The 16,180-nt window shown below is 43.6% G+C and overlaps 1 long non-coding RNA gene across 1 annotated transcript; it reads left to right on the top strand.

Annotated features, from left to right (window-relative positions):
* Positions 1 to 2,864: 2,864 nt before the first annotated feature.
* On the top strand, positions 2,865 to 9,011 carry LOC138488534 (uncharacterized). Its single transcript, XR_011274679.1, has 3 exons — positions 2,865 to 3,078; positions 5,087 to 5,413; positions 5,741 to 9,011. It is a non-coding gene; the product is annotated as an uncharacterized lncRNA (long non-coding RNA).
* The last annotated feature ends 7,169 nt before the right edge of the window (positions 9,012 to 16,180 follow it).

Here is a 16,180-nt window from a genome sequence, read left to right as displayed (position 1 = left end):
GGTATTGTAATAATCATGGATCTTGATATAGAGAGTGTGAAAGGCATGAGCAAGGATGCTGCACCTCCTATGTCAAGAGAGGGGACTTCACCACAGCACTAAGGTTAATAAACCTGAGTTGCTGACCATCCTCCAACCTTGGGTAGAGGCAAGGGTGGTTGGGGAGAAAACCCCAGGAGACAGGCTAGGCCCTGTGTATCCAAAACAGAAAACACATTCTGGAGGGGGAAGTGGGAGATGACGAGGAAGACAGCATGGGGGGCAAGCGCGGTTTCTCAATACTCTAGACTGTCAGTGAGGTCAGGGGCTAGTGTGGCATCCTGCAGGTCCCAGGGCTCAGCACAGTCTCTAAGCGGCCCAGAAATTGTTCCGGCTGTTAAAGTGGTAGCGGCTAGAAAGCTCCTGCTGGAGCAGAGGAGACTAGTGCCAGAGGAGCAGAAACAGCGGGACAAGGTCACCTTTGAGCAAGACGGGGCCACCATAGAGCTGCGCAAGCTGGCACTCGAAGAGAAGACAGAGTTTAGTAGAACCACTTCTAGCAAAAGCAGCAGTAGTGGCTCAAACCAGGGTGCCCGGGATAAGCCCCAGCAGCACATCCCCAAAGACTTAGTGCAGACTTACAAAGTGGGGAAGCATAGTTTTGACTGGTTTGATGCACTGAAGCTGGCTTTTCAGCTACAGGAGGTGGACAAGGTACTCTGGGGTGCAGTCCTGATGAGTCGCTTACCGACACCAGGGACTGATGCAATTCTTCAGTTAACTCCAGAGGAAAGACCTGTTTATGAAAGCATGAAGGCGGCCCTCCTCAGGAAGGTCTGTAAAACACCAGAACAATATCCCAAGAGCTTCAGAGAGCTTGGAAAGAAAAATGGCAGTCATTTGAAGCGTTCAAACACTTGTTCAAATATCTGAGCGGGTGGCTGGCTGGTAACAAAGGTAACACATTTAAAAGGATGTACAATTTGATTGCGTGTGACCATGTATTGAAGAATTGTGAGGTTGACCTACACCACCATCTTGTGGACAAGACTATCAAAGACCCTACAGAGCTTGGAAAGGCTGCCGACAGGTTTCTGAATACTCGTGGACAGAAAAAGGCTCAGATGAGCACTCCCAAACCGGAAGAAAAATCTTCAGACAAAAAAGTAAACAAGGATGGGAAGGACAAAGGTCCAACCCAATCCTCTTCGAAGTCAGGTCCCCAAAAGAATGAAGGGAAATCCTAAAACATTAGTTTAGCTGTACACACTGAAAAGAAGAGCGCAGGCACCGCTAACACTGGGACACCTGAGTTCTCACCACCCAAAGGTTGTTTTGTGTGTAAGGAGCTGGGCCATATGAAAGGGGATCCTGCTTGCAAGGGCTTACCCAAGCAAGCCATAGAGAATGTTGGACTCATGGAAGAGGCCATCATTAGTGTGGGCCTCCTAGAGGAAGACACCCTACTAAGGGAACGAGTGGCCAAATGTGGATTGGTTATATTGAGTGGGAACAATACTGGGTCTCCAGAAGAGATTCCAGTTCCCAATAATACTCAACTTTATTTAGAACATGTGTATATCAATGGACCCAAAACTCCTGCAGTCCAAGACACCGCAGCTAGGGGGAGTGCACGACAAGAATCTACCAACACCCACCTAAAGGAAATTTTCGAGCCAGTCGAGCCCCTCGAGCTGCAACTGACTGCACTGCTGACTGTTGTCATGCCACAGTCGCTAACGTTGTCTGAGATGCCTTGACCAGCGCTTCAGACCGGACAACCAGCACTGAGACAACGATTCCTGACCCAGAGCTGCTGTGTGGGCCAACCTGCAGCCGTCCGTCTAGCGTCGCTCGCTTACCTGCACTGATACCCATGACTGTCTCCCATCTTGAACTCTGACGTAGGAGCTGCAAAGTGCCCTGAAACCGACTCTGCGCTGTCGAGCACCAAGAACTTCTACAAGCACAAGATGCATTGTGGTTCTGTACACCTGGTCCTTCTCCGAAGGCGACTACTGACATTTTATGACCCATTTGTCCCTTTATGCTGAAACCAAGTATCCTTGAACTATTGCAATCAATTACTATACCAATTACGCTCCTGTCAGTATCCAGAGTGTATCCTTTTTCCTTCTTGAAACTGTCTGTCCTCTGCATTCCTTTACAGGGTGGGTTGTATTCTGTCGTGTGCTAGAACTATCTGTTGAATAATAATAAAGTAGATATTTGTATACAACTTTGACTGCACAGGCCCTTTTATCATTTGGGTAATAATTGTATTTTCGCTGTGTTGCAACTAACCAACGATCCACGACCTTGCGGAGATAAGCCTGCCGTTCCGTCCACGTTACCAAATTGGAGAAGGAGGTTTATAATGTACTTGTGTTTATTACAATCTGTTTGGACTCCTTCTTATGTTCTAGAGGTTTGGGGCTGAATGATGGTTTAGAAACCGATATTCATGCCTGGACCACTGGTGACCCGGAAGTTGATTTGTCACAGTTACACACATACTGATTATGTAGCCCACCACTATTACCATTAGTACTGATGCTGTTCACCATTACTAAAGAAAACATCTTAAAGACAATCTGGGGTCTGTCATTTGTCATGTTGAAAGGACAAGCTATCATTTTATTCTTCTAATTAGAACACCCTAGAGGGTGTTTAGCAATTCTGATTGGTCAATCTGCGAGCTATACGCACTGTTATAGCCCGCATATTGATTATAGCCCGTAGTTCGAGGTGCATTCACTAACGTGAGCACTCGGGGCTGTGTGCAGGCAGGGAAGGCATTTCGGAATGGAAAGAGTTAACTTTCCATTCCGAAATGCACGTTGCGAAACCAACGTGTCCACGCAGAGGGGCGCATTGGAGAAACACAGGGAAGTGAAAGGGAATAGAACGCTTTCGGTTTCAATGCAGATATTGAAGCTTTTAAATATGTGGAAAAGGGGCAGACATCAGCAACTGTGTTAATCGTGGAATGTGTAGCGAAGCTTTGTGTTTCTGGAGAAATTGAAAATTAGTTTTGCACGCACCTCTGAGCGTTTATTGGAGCAGGGATAGGGCAGTGTTACAGAAAGGCACAGACACGTAAGTGAAATCACCTGTTTGTGGCATGTATGTGCAAATGCATTTGTGAGATGCATAGTATAGTAACTGCATGAATCTGTTGAGTAATGGGAAGGTTACATTTTTGAGTGGAGGGGCATTAAAAAAGCACACCTCAATTAAGCTTAATTAAAGGAGGGAGCAGGCATAGACACACCTGATTACACTTTATTAGGATACTCCTCCCAGCCTAGCGCCTTCCACCACCCTATAAAAAAAATGAAACATGTTTAATGGAAGTACAAAAAATGTCTGCAACGTTTATTTACCATTTTTCAATTTTCTGTACTTCCATTAAACATGTCTCATTTATTCAACTTTAATTGAACAGTGAGGGTGTTCTAATAGCTTTATAGACCTGCAGAGAGCGCCGTACCGGGCGTTATGGTCCCTCATAACTTGTTAAAGGTCCTCGTTTCCCTCGGGCCATTAACTCGGTCATCAGGGCCCATAACGCTCGGTACGGCCCTCTGTCTATAAAGCTATAACATTTGCCTATGGGATAAGAAACGGCATTCAGTAAGTGCTGAGGGGCCTCATTCCAAGTGTGGCGGTCTGGAAATAAGGGCCCGGTAAGCTTACCAACACCCTTGTTTCCGGACCATGACACTACTAGTCTGCCTGCAGGGGACTTAGCACACAGCAGGTCTGACCCTGCCAGGCGCATCGGCCCAGGTAGGCAGAGTCGTCATGGAAGCACCAGCACCGTTAGCAACTGTGCCAATGCTTCCATCTCCCCACCCCCATGGAGTCCTATGGGACTCCACGGAAATGGGGAGTTGCTGAATCTGCCGCCTGACTTCCCACTCTGTCGGAACTTGTAAGGTCCCGGTGGCACCGGAAAGTCAGGCCGCCTATTCAGTTTTTTGGGGTCAGCGGCAACCCGCCTTTGGCACCGGCGGGTTACCGCTGACCTCGCAATGAGGCCCAAACTGGGAAGCTATTTCCTATAACATCACCCATGATAAATGACCCAGTGTAAATGATAAGTTACCCTTTCATTATTAACGTTATATACTTTTGAGTTTTTCCTCGTTGAGGTCGCCCTAGCCGTCTGTATGTGAAGAAATATGAGTATAATGAACGTATGTGAGTTTAACCATTTCTTTCTGGTATTTGTGTAGGGTTAAGTATACGCCAACACCATAGAAAGTTGGACACTCTCTGTTATCTAAACTCTTGTCAAATTAATGCAATTTTAAACAACCATTTCTGCCTTCAAAAACAGATGTCTGACGGGAAATTAGTTAATTGGGGCCAATCAGTTGCTTATTATCTAAATGTTTGTCACATTAAGGCTATTTAGAACAGCCATTTTTGCATGCAAAATCGTCTGTCTGTAGGCTAGTGAGTTAATTGCAGCTATCAAGCTGCTCCTAGTATACTAAAAACGTCCTGACCCACTATGCTCTCTGTCACTTGATTTCTTAGCAATACAGCTCTGCAGATCGCAGCCCTAGATTAAAATACGTAGTGTGTCTCACTTTTCAAATTGTGTATAGAAAAGGTAAAGAATAAATGTAACATGCTGTTGCTGTTTTATTTTGTGAAGGAAAAGGGAAAAGACCAGCAGTAATAAGTTATTCATTGAATTTGGATGATTTGTACCAAAATGCAAAATATAAAATTTGTAATGTAAACATTATATGAAAAAAAAAACTGTTGTCTTTGCTAATGCTGGTTAGCTTTGGAAACATATCTCAGTGTGTTTTGTTGTTGTTTTGTATTCTGTAAAGAATATTATTTCGAAAAGTCACTGTGTATAAAATCACATTTTTGATCAAACTTCACAATTAAAAAGAAATACCTTTGTGGGCTCATTTTGCAAATTTTGAAAAGTGCCTTATTTAGGATGGGAACAATTGCGAAAAAGGAGGTCTGCATATTGTATTGGATGCTTTACAATGAGGTTCACGGTCCGCAGCTGCCAGCAAACATATGAAAGCTCAGACACAAACAAGTGAATATCCTTCTTTTTCTTTGTCTGCAGTGAAAGCCAAGAAAGACTCCATCCCTGCCAACTGCATTCACGTCCCACCAGTGCTGTAATTGCAGCTTGCCTGCTGATGTTCTGCCATATCTCCATTAACATGTTTCTCTTTATTATAAGATCAAGATTCTTGTCATTCATCTCGTCATTTATATGGTACTGATCCAAAGGGCAATAGAAATGCAAATAAACATAATTAATGAAATTAGCATGGAATTAGACCCCGCGGCAAGAGCTTCGCTTAACAATCACTTGTCATATTGTAGTGTGCAATCAGCGAGCAATGGACGTTCACGCGTGACTACCGGATGCGTCTCTTCAGCAGAAGTAAGTTGTCACTGTCTTAACACTACCCTTGACGTTTTTTGCTGTTTTCCTGCATTTGACTCAATATTCTTTGTGAGGAAGTTGCTTTTTTTCTTTTTAATATTACTTTTCATATCACTTTTATTATCACCAGTAGTAGTGGTAATGCTGGTGTTAGAATTCGTAGATGTTGTATTCTCATCATCATTATGAACAACTATTTAAGGGACAGCACGCTTGAACCAAAAATGGCCATCCCACCAATGCAAAATATATATTGTTGCCATATGTAGGACACTGCTGCATTAATGATATACACCAGATGAGACACTGCCTTACCTTTTCCAGGCCTGGATGTCAATTACCTGTCTGAAATTGAACCCTGCATAGACAGAATTCATGCTCCTCGGCAGTGCAGTAAATGGACCAGATTTCCCTGAATCCGGAATGTGGCGTAACATGAATCCCAGGAAAACCAAAAACCCATGCTTCTCTTCCATACTGCATCCACATCGATCAGCGGTTCACAAGGCTCACTCTAAGCACATAGGAGCTATGATCTTCGGTTGTCTTTTTTTTAATTTGTTTTGCGTTTAAGAAAGTGCATTTAAAATATGATGGCTGTAGGCACACTAGTATATAAATCAGTGGGATTGGCTATTGTTCCAAACGTGATGTAAAAGGTGGTTGAATTCTTTCACTGTTTCTTTCCTGATGTGATTTTGTTTCAGACTCACTTTAATTCACATTCAGGATGGGAAAAATTAAGCTACAATCATACTTATTTTGGTAAACATTCTAAAATAATTATTTTCATATTGTCGGGTTGGTTTAACTATATGATTTGTGCAAGTTTCAAGCCATCCCCATGAAAAGGAGTGTTATTTTACCCCTATCTTTTTTTTAAAACCTCTTATAAGCTTGTCACTCTCCTACCATAACTGCATCTGTAACGCCACCCCCATTACTCCAGTCGCTCCCCCGCAAGTGGTAGTTTCCCAGCACAATTTTATTTGCATTTCCTGCACTACCCTTGGGAAGTTCGGACAAGTGGCTTTAGTGCAGACACGGCTGACTAAAGGAATCTAGAGGGATTCCCATAACTTCTCAGGTGCTGTGCAAAATCATTTGGGTTCATCTTGCTACCAATAATTCCAGATTACATTGTTTGAGTACTCCCTGTTCTGTAATGTGAAGTACTCACACCGCTACCCTTCAGAAGTGCTGAGGAAGCCTTGGATCTTTCCCATCTGGATGGGGTTCAAGTCCTCCTTGCAGACCTATGCACCTCTGCTCTAGCCCCCTGAAAGTGGACCAACAGACGGCAGCACAGTACAGAAGACAGACCTTTTCACAGGACAGAAGACAAGGCCATGAAGATCAATACCCCATCCTTCCTGGCAGAAAAACTCACAATTTCCGGAAGGCAATTGCCACGTCTCTCGAGAAGAAGTTGTGGTCAAAGATAAAAAATAGGAAAAGATTTACGATAAAAGATTTGTAGTGAATGGTGGTCATTGACAGGGAACATAATTTCTGAGGAATGTTCACCATTAAGTGGGATATTAACAGAAACATGTTGAGCAGGAGTCCGTAGAATGTTCTGTGCGCCTAGTATCCAACAGAGGTCATTTGCACTGTTCTTTAAAAAATACATACTTTTTATAGGGATGTTGCAGTCACAGTAGCACATTAGATAACTGTTGCAATTTTCACTATTGTTTTGTACCTTTATGAATGATTTTATATGGAGTGACTTATATATGCAAGTACAAAATGCATTTTTTGATAATTAAATAGACTTTTTATGAATTTAAAATAGAAGGGTTTTGAATATTTTGCCACTTATTAATTCATCCTGCGTCAAATTGACGAGTGGTCTCTCACAACTGCAATTTACCTCAATGCACCTGACCTATGTTTCTTGTGGCCAAATTATCACACTGCTGCCAGAATAGAAAAAATACATCTATTCAGAAGAAATTAGAAAAAGAAGTGTTGTCCTGCTAGTCCCCGGACTTTGGAACAGCAGCACCCCTAATTACATCAGATCATCCATCACTCCTGCACTTCAGAAAAAGAGAAGAAAATGCCCTTCTTCAAACAACACGAAGAATCATTGGGGCCCATTTTTTTTCCCGCCGCCCGGGAATGGGCATTTACTGGGGGATTACAGCACCGGCGGACCCAGTAATTGCCCATTCCCGGGCGCCGGAAAAAAGCTCCCCATTCACATTCGAGCCGCATAGGGCTCAATGGGAATGGGGAGGCCGGATGCACCGGCACCATTCGCGAATGGTGCTGGTGCATCCGACATGGTCCGCTCACGAGTGCCGGTCCGCCCGCCAGGTCAGATTAGGCGAAAAAGCCCCCGCGAGCACACCTCGTAGTTTGCATGTCCGGTAACAACGGTACCGGAAAGCTTACCGGTACCGTTGTTACCGAACCGGCAACCTTATAATGAGGCCCATTGACTTGTATGAGGCTTTATCAAGCCTTCTCCCCAAACTGATTTACTGATATACCATTTAATATATGAACCCTACTATAGAGAACTACTTTGCTTGTGGGCTATTTCAACACCATAGAAACATCCAAACAAGAATTACAGGACCAAAAAACCAAAACACAAAAAACTCAAACCCAAAAGCCAAGTAAAGCATATATCAGTAAAAATGGCTGTGCACGTGTACAGCTACTTTTACTTCCGTTTCTACTAATCCTCACAAGTTAGGAAATGACCCTCCTGATCAGTTCAGTTACATTTCAGGATAATTCATTTCAGTGTTTTTGCCTTTACAATTCACTGAACTGGAACCTTACTATTTGCGTAATGCTTTTATCTTCCCACCACAGCAATTCACCATATGAATGCGAAATAAGCTCTGTTAGAATGCATTCTCATAGCATTCTGCTTAACCTTCGACTTGTTTTGCTTGCCACAGTCGAGTTGGAAGGTATATTTTTCACATTGATGACACATTTATGGGTATACCGCCTTTTCACAAAATGCAAACCCCTTTCCCCTTCCTCGTCTAGTCTCTTAAGTGTATTCAGATGCATGTCGCATGCAACAGTTATGCTCCCCTCAAGTGCTAAAAGGAATTGTGGGATATGTAACATCGATAGTAACCTTGAAACAGAGCAGCATATTATGAATACATGCCCGAAACTTGCTAACTTGTATAGAGACGTGTAAGGCCGGTATGTGCATAATTATGAACATATTGCATCAAAAGAGTTTTAACAATTATGTTTAAATACGTCCTCTGAAAGACTGGTATTAGCTTTTATATCATGTATGGCAAACAGCAATGCTTCTTATCAGTTCTGCTATCGGAGCTTAAGATGTTGACTTTGAATCGTAGAAGTGTGGGATGAAGTGTGTGCTACTGTAGCGAACATTGCTGGTGTTTTAACGCTATGAAATGGTAGTATTTGTTCTCTGTGAGAATTTGTACATGAACTATTTTAGTAATGAAAGTATGTATTTTCTCCTGTGTGGAATCGTTAGGAATTCCTGATGAAGTATGTGCTTACTTTTATGTGAATGATGTATTGTTCTAGATTTTCTGTTTTGAACTATGAATGACAATAAATAAATAAATAAAATAAAAAAGTGCTAAGGGCATCTATGTTTATTCTGAATTCCCATACGAAATCATTGTAGGCTCCGCCCACTCCCGCAGTTCAAGATATAAAAAAGAAAAAGTAATGCGAGCCTATTTACAGACATGCCGGCTGCGATATTTCACTAATTCTGCGCCAGCCTCGCGTTAACAGTGGTTTCCTTATCATTGGGTGCATTTCTAGGAATAACTGCATGTGGCCAAGGTTATTACTGCATGCGGTAATCCTGCAGAGAACTCCTTTTATTCTAACGAGTGCCCTGGTCTTTTTTTAGGAAGGAAGTAGATTGTGTACATTACTGGATCATCCCACTGTTGTACAATTTTCTTTGATGCATTGAATCGACCCTTTTGTGCATTACATTGGAAATAGGGTGAGAAAGGGTTCCATGTCTTTACAACGACACCCAAAATAACGACATACTTTTAAAAACGACACCTGATTTTTTAAATTTGGGGGTCTCCAATCCCCCTGTTTCTAACTGCCTTTGTACCCTCCCCCTTAGTATCCTCACTCCTTTCAATCCCTTAACCGACCCACCATATAAACTTTTACTTAAAAATTCGACTTTTTGTGGTTATTTAGCTGTCGTTTAAAAGGTGTGTCATTATTTTTTTTTTCGTTATAAACAATGGATTCCTTGAGAAGTGGGTGTCAAGGATGCCCACTTTCTCACCCACTTCAGGGGTCCCGAGACAGGTTTTTTTATTACCCTGCAGTGAAGACAAGCACTTGCCCTTCCCCTTTACTGTACAAACGCACTTTTGGTGATTTTAAAACATAATTTTAACTCAGCCTCTTTGGCGTAGGTAAAAATGTGTTTTATGAGGAAATTAAACTCGTAATCAGTCTTTAATAATAGTATAGAGTGTTTCTAGGGGTACGGCATGCAGTAAATATCCCACACCTCATAATTTGACAGACAGTAAATACAGGCAGAATTTCATGATCACATTTGCAAATTCCTCCTTTTCTACCCTTAGCTCCATTACCTCCATACTGCCAATAAGGGTCTTGCGGATTATAGTGTTTGCTTTCTAAGGGCCTCCTCACGAGTTGGGCGGTATCCTGGTGGTAATATCGCCCAAATGTAATTGCGTGAGCGCCAACCGTTCCGGCGCTATTAACGCAGGATCATGGGTTGGGCATTAACGGTAAATCCCCATTCCCCATTGAGTCCAATGCATTTTTGGCGCAAATAGCATGCGCTAATAGAGCCAGCGGTAATTGCGCTGAAAACAGGGTGCTAAATGGGATTTTCACCTCCAGCAAAAAGCTGGAGCTAAAACAGCCCATTTAGCGCCCAACTCGTGATAGGACCAGCTCTTAAATGCAGTCGTTAATACAGTTACCACCGCATTTACGGGTGATGAGGCCCTTAGAATGAACAAACCACTTGAAAAGGACCGCCCTTAGCTGTTATCATATTGGGCATGGTACAGGAAGAATCATTGCTTTAGACCCTGGAGTTTGCATAGCTTTATTGCTCATCCAGACAGCATCCTCAGCAGCTCTCATCGCACTGTCTCCTGCAGTTCTGCTGGCTAGAGCAATGCACATTTCCCATCGCATTAAGTCCCAGGTATACTATAAACTGATACTGGGCAGCATGCCAAGAAATGAAAATTGCAATATATGCCACAAAAGTAATCGGGTTAGGTTAATTTTATGAAGGCTGTTGACGTTCACGAATGTAGAGTTTTGAAGGCTTTCGAGAAAAAAGTAGAATTGGGATTTGGTGGGATATGTGTACATTTGTTTTTTTAACGAATAGGTGACTATCAGGCAACATTTTGGGTCTCATTACAAATTTGGCAGTGCAATAAAAAAAAGTGGCAGTAATGAAATGACCACCCCTTTTACCACACCGCCAAATTCCTAGTTTCACATTTGAAACTCCTTTGGTCTGCCTGCCTTTGTGTGGAGGAAAATGGCTCTGCACCAGACCGCTATCAGATGTAATCTTATTGCAAGCCTAATAATGTATGTTTTGATATGCCATTTCCCCCTATCACACTCCAAAATGCAGCGATAGAAGTGTACCAAAAAAGAAGTGGAACTGTGACTCCAGCGGGGAATGAGTAGGAAGGAAAGGGGCAAAGTGCAGCACCTTTTTCAAGGGTTGCTCCTGATTGACAGCCAATTGAGTTGAAACAGATATCAGTTTCGGTTGTAACTGACATCGTGTGGTAAACTGGAGAAGAGTGCTTTAACTTCACAAAGAACAGTTCCGGGAATGGTTAAAATGTTTTGCAAAACGTAGTGGAGGTGTTAAAGTAAAACATTAAAGCAGTAGAGCACCGCTCCCAACCGTTCCCGCTCACTTCGACCACTGCCAAAATGGGGGCTAACTGCAAGGTCTGCATGACTCTGAAGGATGCAGCCTCTTCCTGTAACCACATTCTTAGTGAATGCTATGATAGCAATTGAGCTTGGCAGTCCAGGCCCACCCCTAGACAACAGGGTTTTCTGCAAGCTTTCCCTGGCTCACCTAATGCAAAACGTAGCTGAACAGTCAATGGACACTCATTGGATGGCAATGGGGTGGTTCACTGTGCAGATTTCGCCCAGGCGAAGGACCTGTTTGGCCAAACACAGCCTGCCTGACTGTTTATTAAATGCCTTGAACCACACTTTTCAAATCATGACTTGCTATTCATTCTTTCAGGAATTCTATGAATGTTGAGTGTAAATGGTTGGTTGTAGTGTTTCACCACTAGGGTGCAACAATTATTGAGGACGTTTCTACCCATAGATCTCTGTCCATCCACGTGCACGGCTGATTTAACGGTTTGCACTAAATAATTGTACTGCACCATTGATGTGTACCCTTTTACCCACATAGTGTTGCCCAACTCCCCTCACGCATAGACCCATCAGCCACTCTGCCCCTTAGTCTCCTTGCAGGGTTGACCACCGTGTTTCATGTGCTATGGGTTCTCTTTCTCTGTGTGAGGAGGCCCACTCCTCTTCCAGTGGAGTTGCTACCCTTCGCTGTGGGATATTAGTCCTCCCACACTATGTAATCCAACTCTAAACTCAGATTTTGGATACAACTGTGACTAAGCAGACTACTTGGGCATGTAAAATCAAAGAATAGTCCATAGGCACCCCTCTGCGAGAACGAACACGGACCGTTCCCGGTTCTATGGGAAGGTACCCACTCAAGAGTCCGCAGCCACACTTTAGCTCACGGTACATTTCACAGATGGGAAATATCCATTTGTACATCAGTCTTTGTCCCACCCACATGGGCAGTCCAGCACCGAAATGCTATGGCAATTCCCTTCTGAACAAGAGTACCAACAGCAACCCCATACACGTACGTGCCTTTTGTTCCCGGAAGGGGGCGTGGTGGCCCCTTAGCCAATGAGGAGGCTCGAAACGGGGCAATCCCAGCTCCGAACCTCCCCATGGCTGGAGGCTGCCTTCGTCCCCCGCCGGGCAATCAGGTATGTTATTTTTTTTCCTCTACCCTCCTCCCCTCCAAACTACCTCTGCCCTCCCAACACCACTTACCTTCTTTTTTCTTCTTTTCTCGGTAGCGAACGTGCTGGGAACGTCCGCTCCCGATGGCTGCCATGGAAAGGGAAAACAGACTACGTTTTCCCTTTTCCCGGTGACCATTTTATTGGACTTTTTTTTCTGTTTTGAAAAGCGGCAGCGTATTGGAACAGAAACAAATGCTATTAGTACCCCGGTCTAACGGGCCGGGGTACTATTGACTATAAGCCCCTCGACAGCGGACCAATACTGCCCACGGTAATGCCCCTAAGGTCTCGTGCCTGTAACTACGGGCCACCGGGGGCATTACCTGGGGGGGTATTGGCCCGCTGTCTCAGGGCTTATTGCCACATTACAGGCTAGTTGTGACATCACACCAGCTCGGTAATCAGTTATTATGCTTCAGGTGTGATGTCACAATGCCTGGTGCTTGAGCCAGCAAAGGTCAGCATTCCAGCTGCTACTAAAGCAGTTAATGACAGCCGTTACACGCTTTTCCAAATTCCTTGCTTGTTAAATAGTTTTCTGTGACACTTTACTGCAATTAATTGCAAAGGAACTGTTTATGGTAGAATGTTTAATGTGTGAACTGCTGAAGTGTAGCACATTTGAGCAAACAGCTGCATACTATTATTTACCTTAAAGTACAAAATGAAAACGTTTTCTCAATGCATTTTATTAAAATGTTTGCCATACTTTTCTGCAGCAATTTTAAAGCTACGTATTGGCTTTTTTTAAAATCCAAACAGATTTTTCATTGATTACGTGGATCAGCCAATGGAAGATCGCTTACATGGGATTAAGCAAGAGGCCAGGTATTAAAAGGGATGACAGTGTGTGGCCATGTCTTACAAGTAATAAAATACCCCATACCATACGTTAAAAGGATATTGCAAGTCACTTCAGAGTTCCGTGACCTTATAAAGGAACTCGGCCTTCGTTGTCTATTCGATCACGGAACTCCACAGAGACTTGCAATAACTTTATCACTTATGGTACAGGGTTCTTTATCCCATGTATTATTACCCATTTTAATGATACTCAATTTAGGGACCTGGGAATAATGAATGGCTGCGATAGTCTTCCTGGGATCAGAACTTGTGTGCTTCAGGCTGAGACCATGTCAGAGGCAAGTGCTGAACTCATGAGCTAACCTTCCACTCTAACGCACCAAGCCCTTACATGCATTCAAACTTGTGGTTAAATGCAAACTGAGCGGGTCCCAGAATCACTATACATCTGTGGAGTGGGCACGGCCAGTCTCCAGTCATCAGCCCTATGCCAGTGGTGGTGGCAATGCTGAAACAAGACCGAGGTCCTTGAAAGTAGAACATCTTTTCTAGTTGGTGATTGAAATGTAAACACTAGATAGGCCCCACTCATCAACAAGGCTGTTCCAATTTGGACCTACTAATTAAGTTGTTTTGAGAATTGCATTTATAAAGAGTGGCTTTGGGACTGTTTCTAGGTTCTAGCTCCTCCAGCAAACAGGATTCTGCCTGATTGGAAACGAAGATGGCCTATCATAAGGTATGACGGTGCTTAAAACAGATGCAAAGCAGAAGGTGTCCTAATAGTACATATTTGGAGTTTGCTCCTTGGCCAAGGTTTGGTCTGCTAGCTCATAAGTGGAATTGAAGCCCTTTCCCCGGAACTTGGAAGTCTGCATCGGGAGTGGCTATTTAGGACCACAGGAAAAACGGTTTCACTAATTCCAGGAAAGGAAAGGTAACGCTCGCCGAGTGATTAGCTGGATCAACCCTTGCTTTGTTGTCAGGGGACCAGTGATGGAGAACTGTATCCCCTGACTCATCCGAACAACAATGGCTTTGATCTCAAACTGGAACACCACCAATTCTTACGTACAAGAAAAGATAGGAGTTGTCGTTTATCGAGTCACGGACGTCCGTCCTACTCGCAGCATGCACTCAGCCCACTCCCCTGCAATTTCGGAAGGGTCTGTAGCCACTGCTCGTCAAAGACAATTTCACAGACCAGTAATCTGCAGGTGCTCCCATACTGGGTCCGTCTTCACCTCCCTAACTTGTATCCACTGCCTGTACCACTTGGTATCTGACCAAATCCTTCTAACTGCACCCTTAATATTCGATCCTTCTAATTGCACAATGGGCCTCATTACGAGTCCAGTGGTAACCCTGCCAGGACTGCCAGCGGGTTAACGCCAGACTCGCAACACTTTACCAGTGCCTGACATCCCGGTGACACCGGGACATTACAAGTTGCGGCAGATCGGGAAGTCAGGCGCTGGTAAATGTTAATCAACATTGCCATTGAGCCCAGGAGGACTCCATGGGAGCGGGGAGACGGAAGCACCAGCACCGTTTCTAACGGTGCCGGTGCTTGCGTGAAAACTCTGCGGGCGGGTGCAACGGCCACCGCCTTCAGAGTTGTAGTGTAGTGGTCCGGAATGGGTGCTGGTACGTTGCTACCCGCATCCTTAATTCCGGACCGCCACAATCATAATGATTCCATACTTTTGTACCCTCTTATTAATCCCCCGCCCCCTTGTTTTGCAGTGCTCTGTTACCTACCAGCTTGGTTTGCATCATATATCACCCACTACATACATATGCACATGCAGAAACTGTCAACCTGTCAATCATTTTATTGAAGACTGGTTCCCAGAAAAATGGCACCATTTAAGGAAAACTATGTATTTAGAACCACAGCTAGAATTATCTCTTAAAAATAAGGGAACCATTTTTCATGATCATTGACAAACACATGGACAAATAGGCTGTGGAAGTTTGTGATTGAGTCCCATGTGCGAAGAAGTGAGTTTGTGTCTTTGCTTGTGTAGTTAGTTGTCGCAAGTGTATATGTACTATTATTTGCAATTGTTTATTATGCTTATTGATGTTAGGTTAGGAAGGTTTTTGTTAGCTTTCATCCATATAAACTATTGTAAATAGCAATTTTAGACTTAGTGGGTCCTTTAGAAAAAATGTGTATTGCTCACCAATGCTTACACTTACGTGATGATGGTCCCCTGCATACAATTTTCAACACTCACAAAGTGGAGTGTGATTGTGAAGAGTGAATGAAGGCACAATTGCCTTTACTCTCCACTTTGTGAGTGATAAAACGCTGCCTGTAAATTACGCTTTGCAGGAAGCGTTTTATAGTGGATTCCAGTGGAATCCGCCTGATCTTTAGCAAGTTCTAAACCAGGGGATATTCCGGAGGAATCCATTGGTTTTGTGCTTGCATGAAAATCCAATGCAGGCATAAAACCGAGTGCCCTCCCAAGATGGCGGAGGAGAGCAAAACGGAGATGCAAACCCATGCTTTGGAAAGGCACAAGAATGAGCTGGAGTGGACAATGGAAGTGTAAAGCTATTTCATAGTTCCATTCTGCTCATTTGAAAAAGAGTCGTTCAGGGTTTTAAACATTTTTTTTTCATATATATTTTTTATTAGTTTCACAGTTGGAGCAACAACTTTACATTTGACCGTACATCGAGATCTGAATAAAAGCAGTACAAACAACTTTGACCACCCCCCCCTGACCCACTAAAACGTTCCTTCCACATTATGAGTTCCAAACAGTCTCCCTCATCCGTATCCATTCAGGCCAAGATATAGCCACACCTGGCGTGGTTTAAAGGACAGGGCCAGGAATTATTGGTCAAA

The sequence above is a fragment of the Ambystoma mexicanum genome, chromosome 9 (assembly GCF_040938575.1).
Source record: "Ambystoma mexicanum isolate Mex_15411 chromosome 9, UKY_AmexF1_1, whole genome shotgun sequence".
NCBI classification, from domain to species: Eukaryota; Metazoa; Chordata; class Amphibia; order Caudata; family Ambystomatidae; genus Ambystoma; species Ambystoma mexicanum.
Note: the sequence above shows the minus strand (reverse complement) of the source record. Positions and strands in the feature narration are given on the sequence as shown.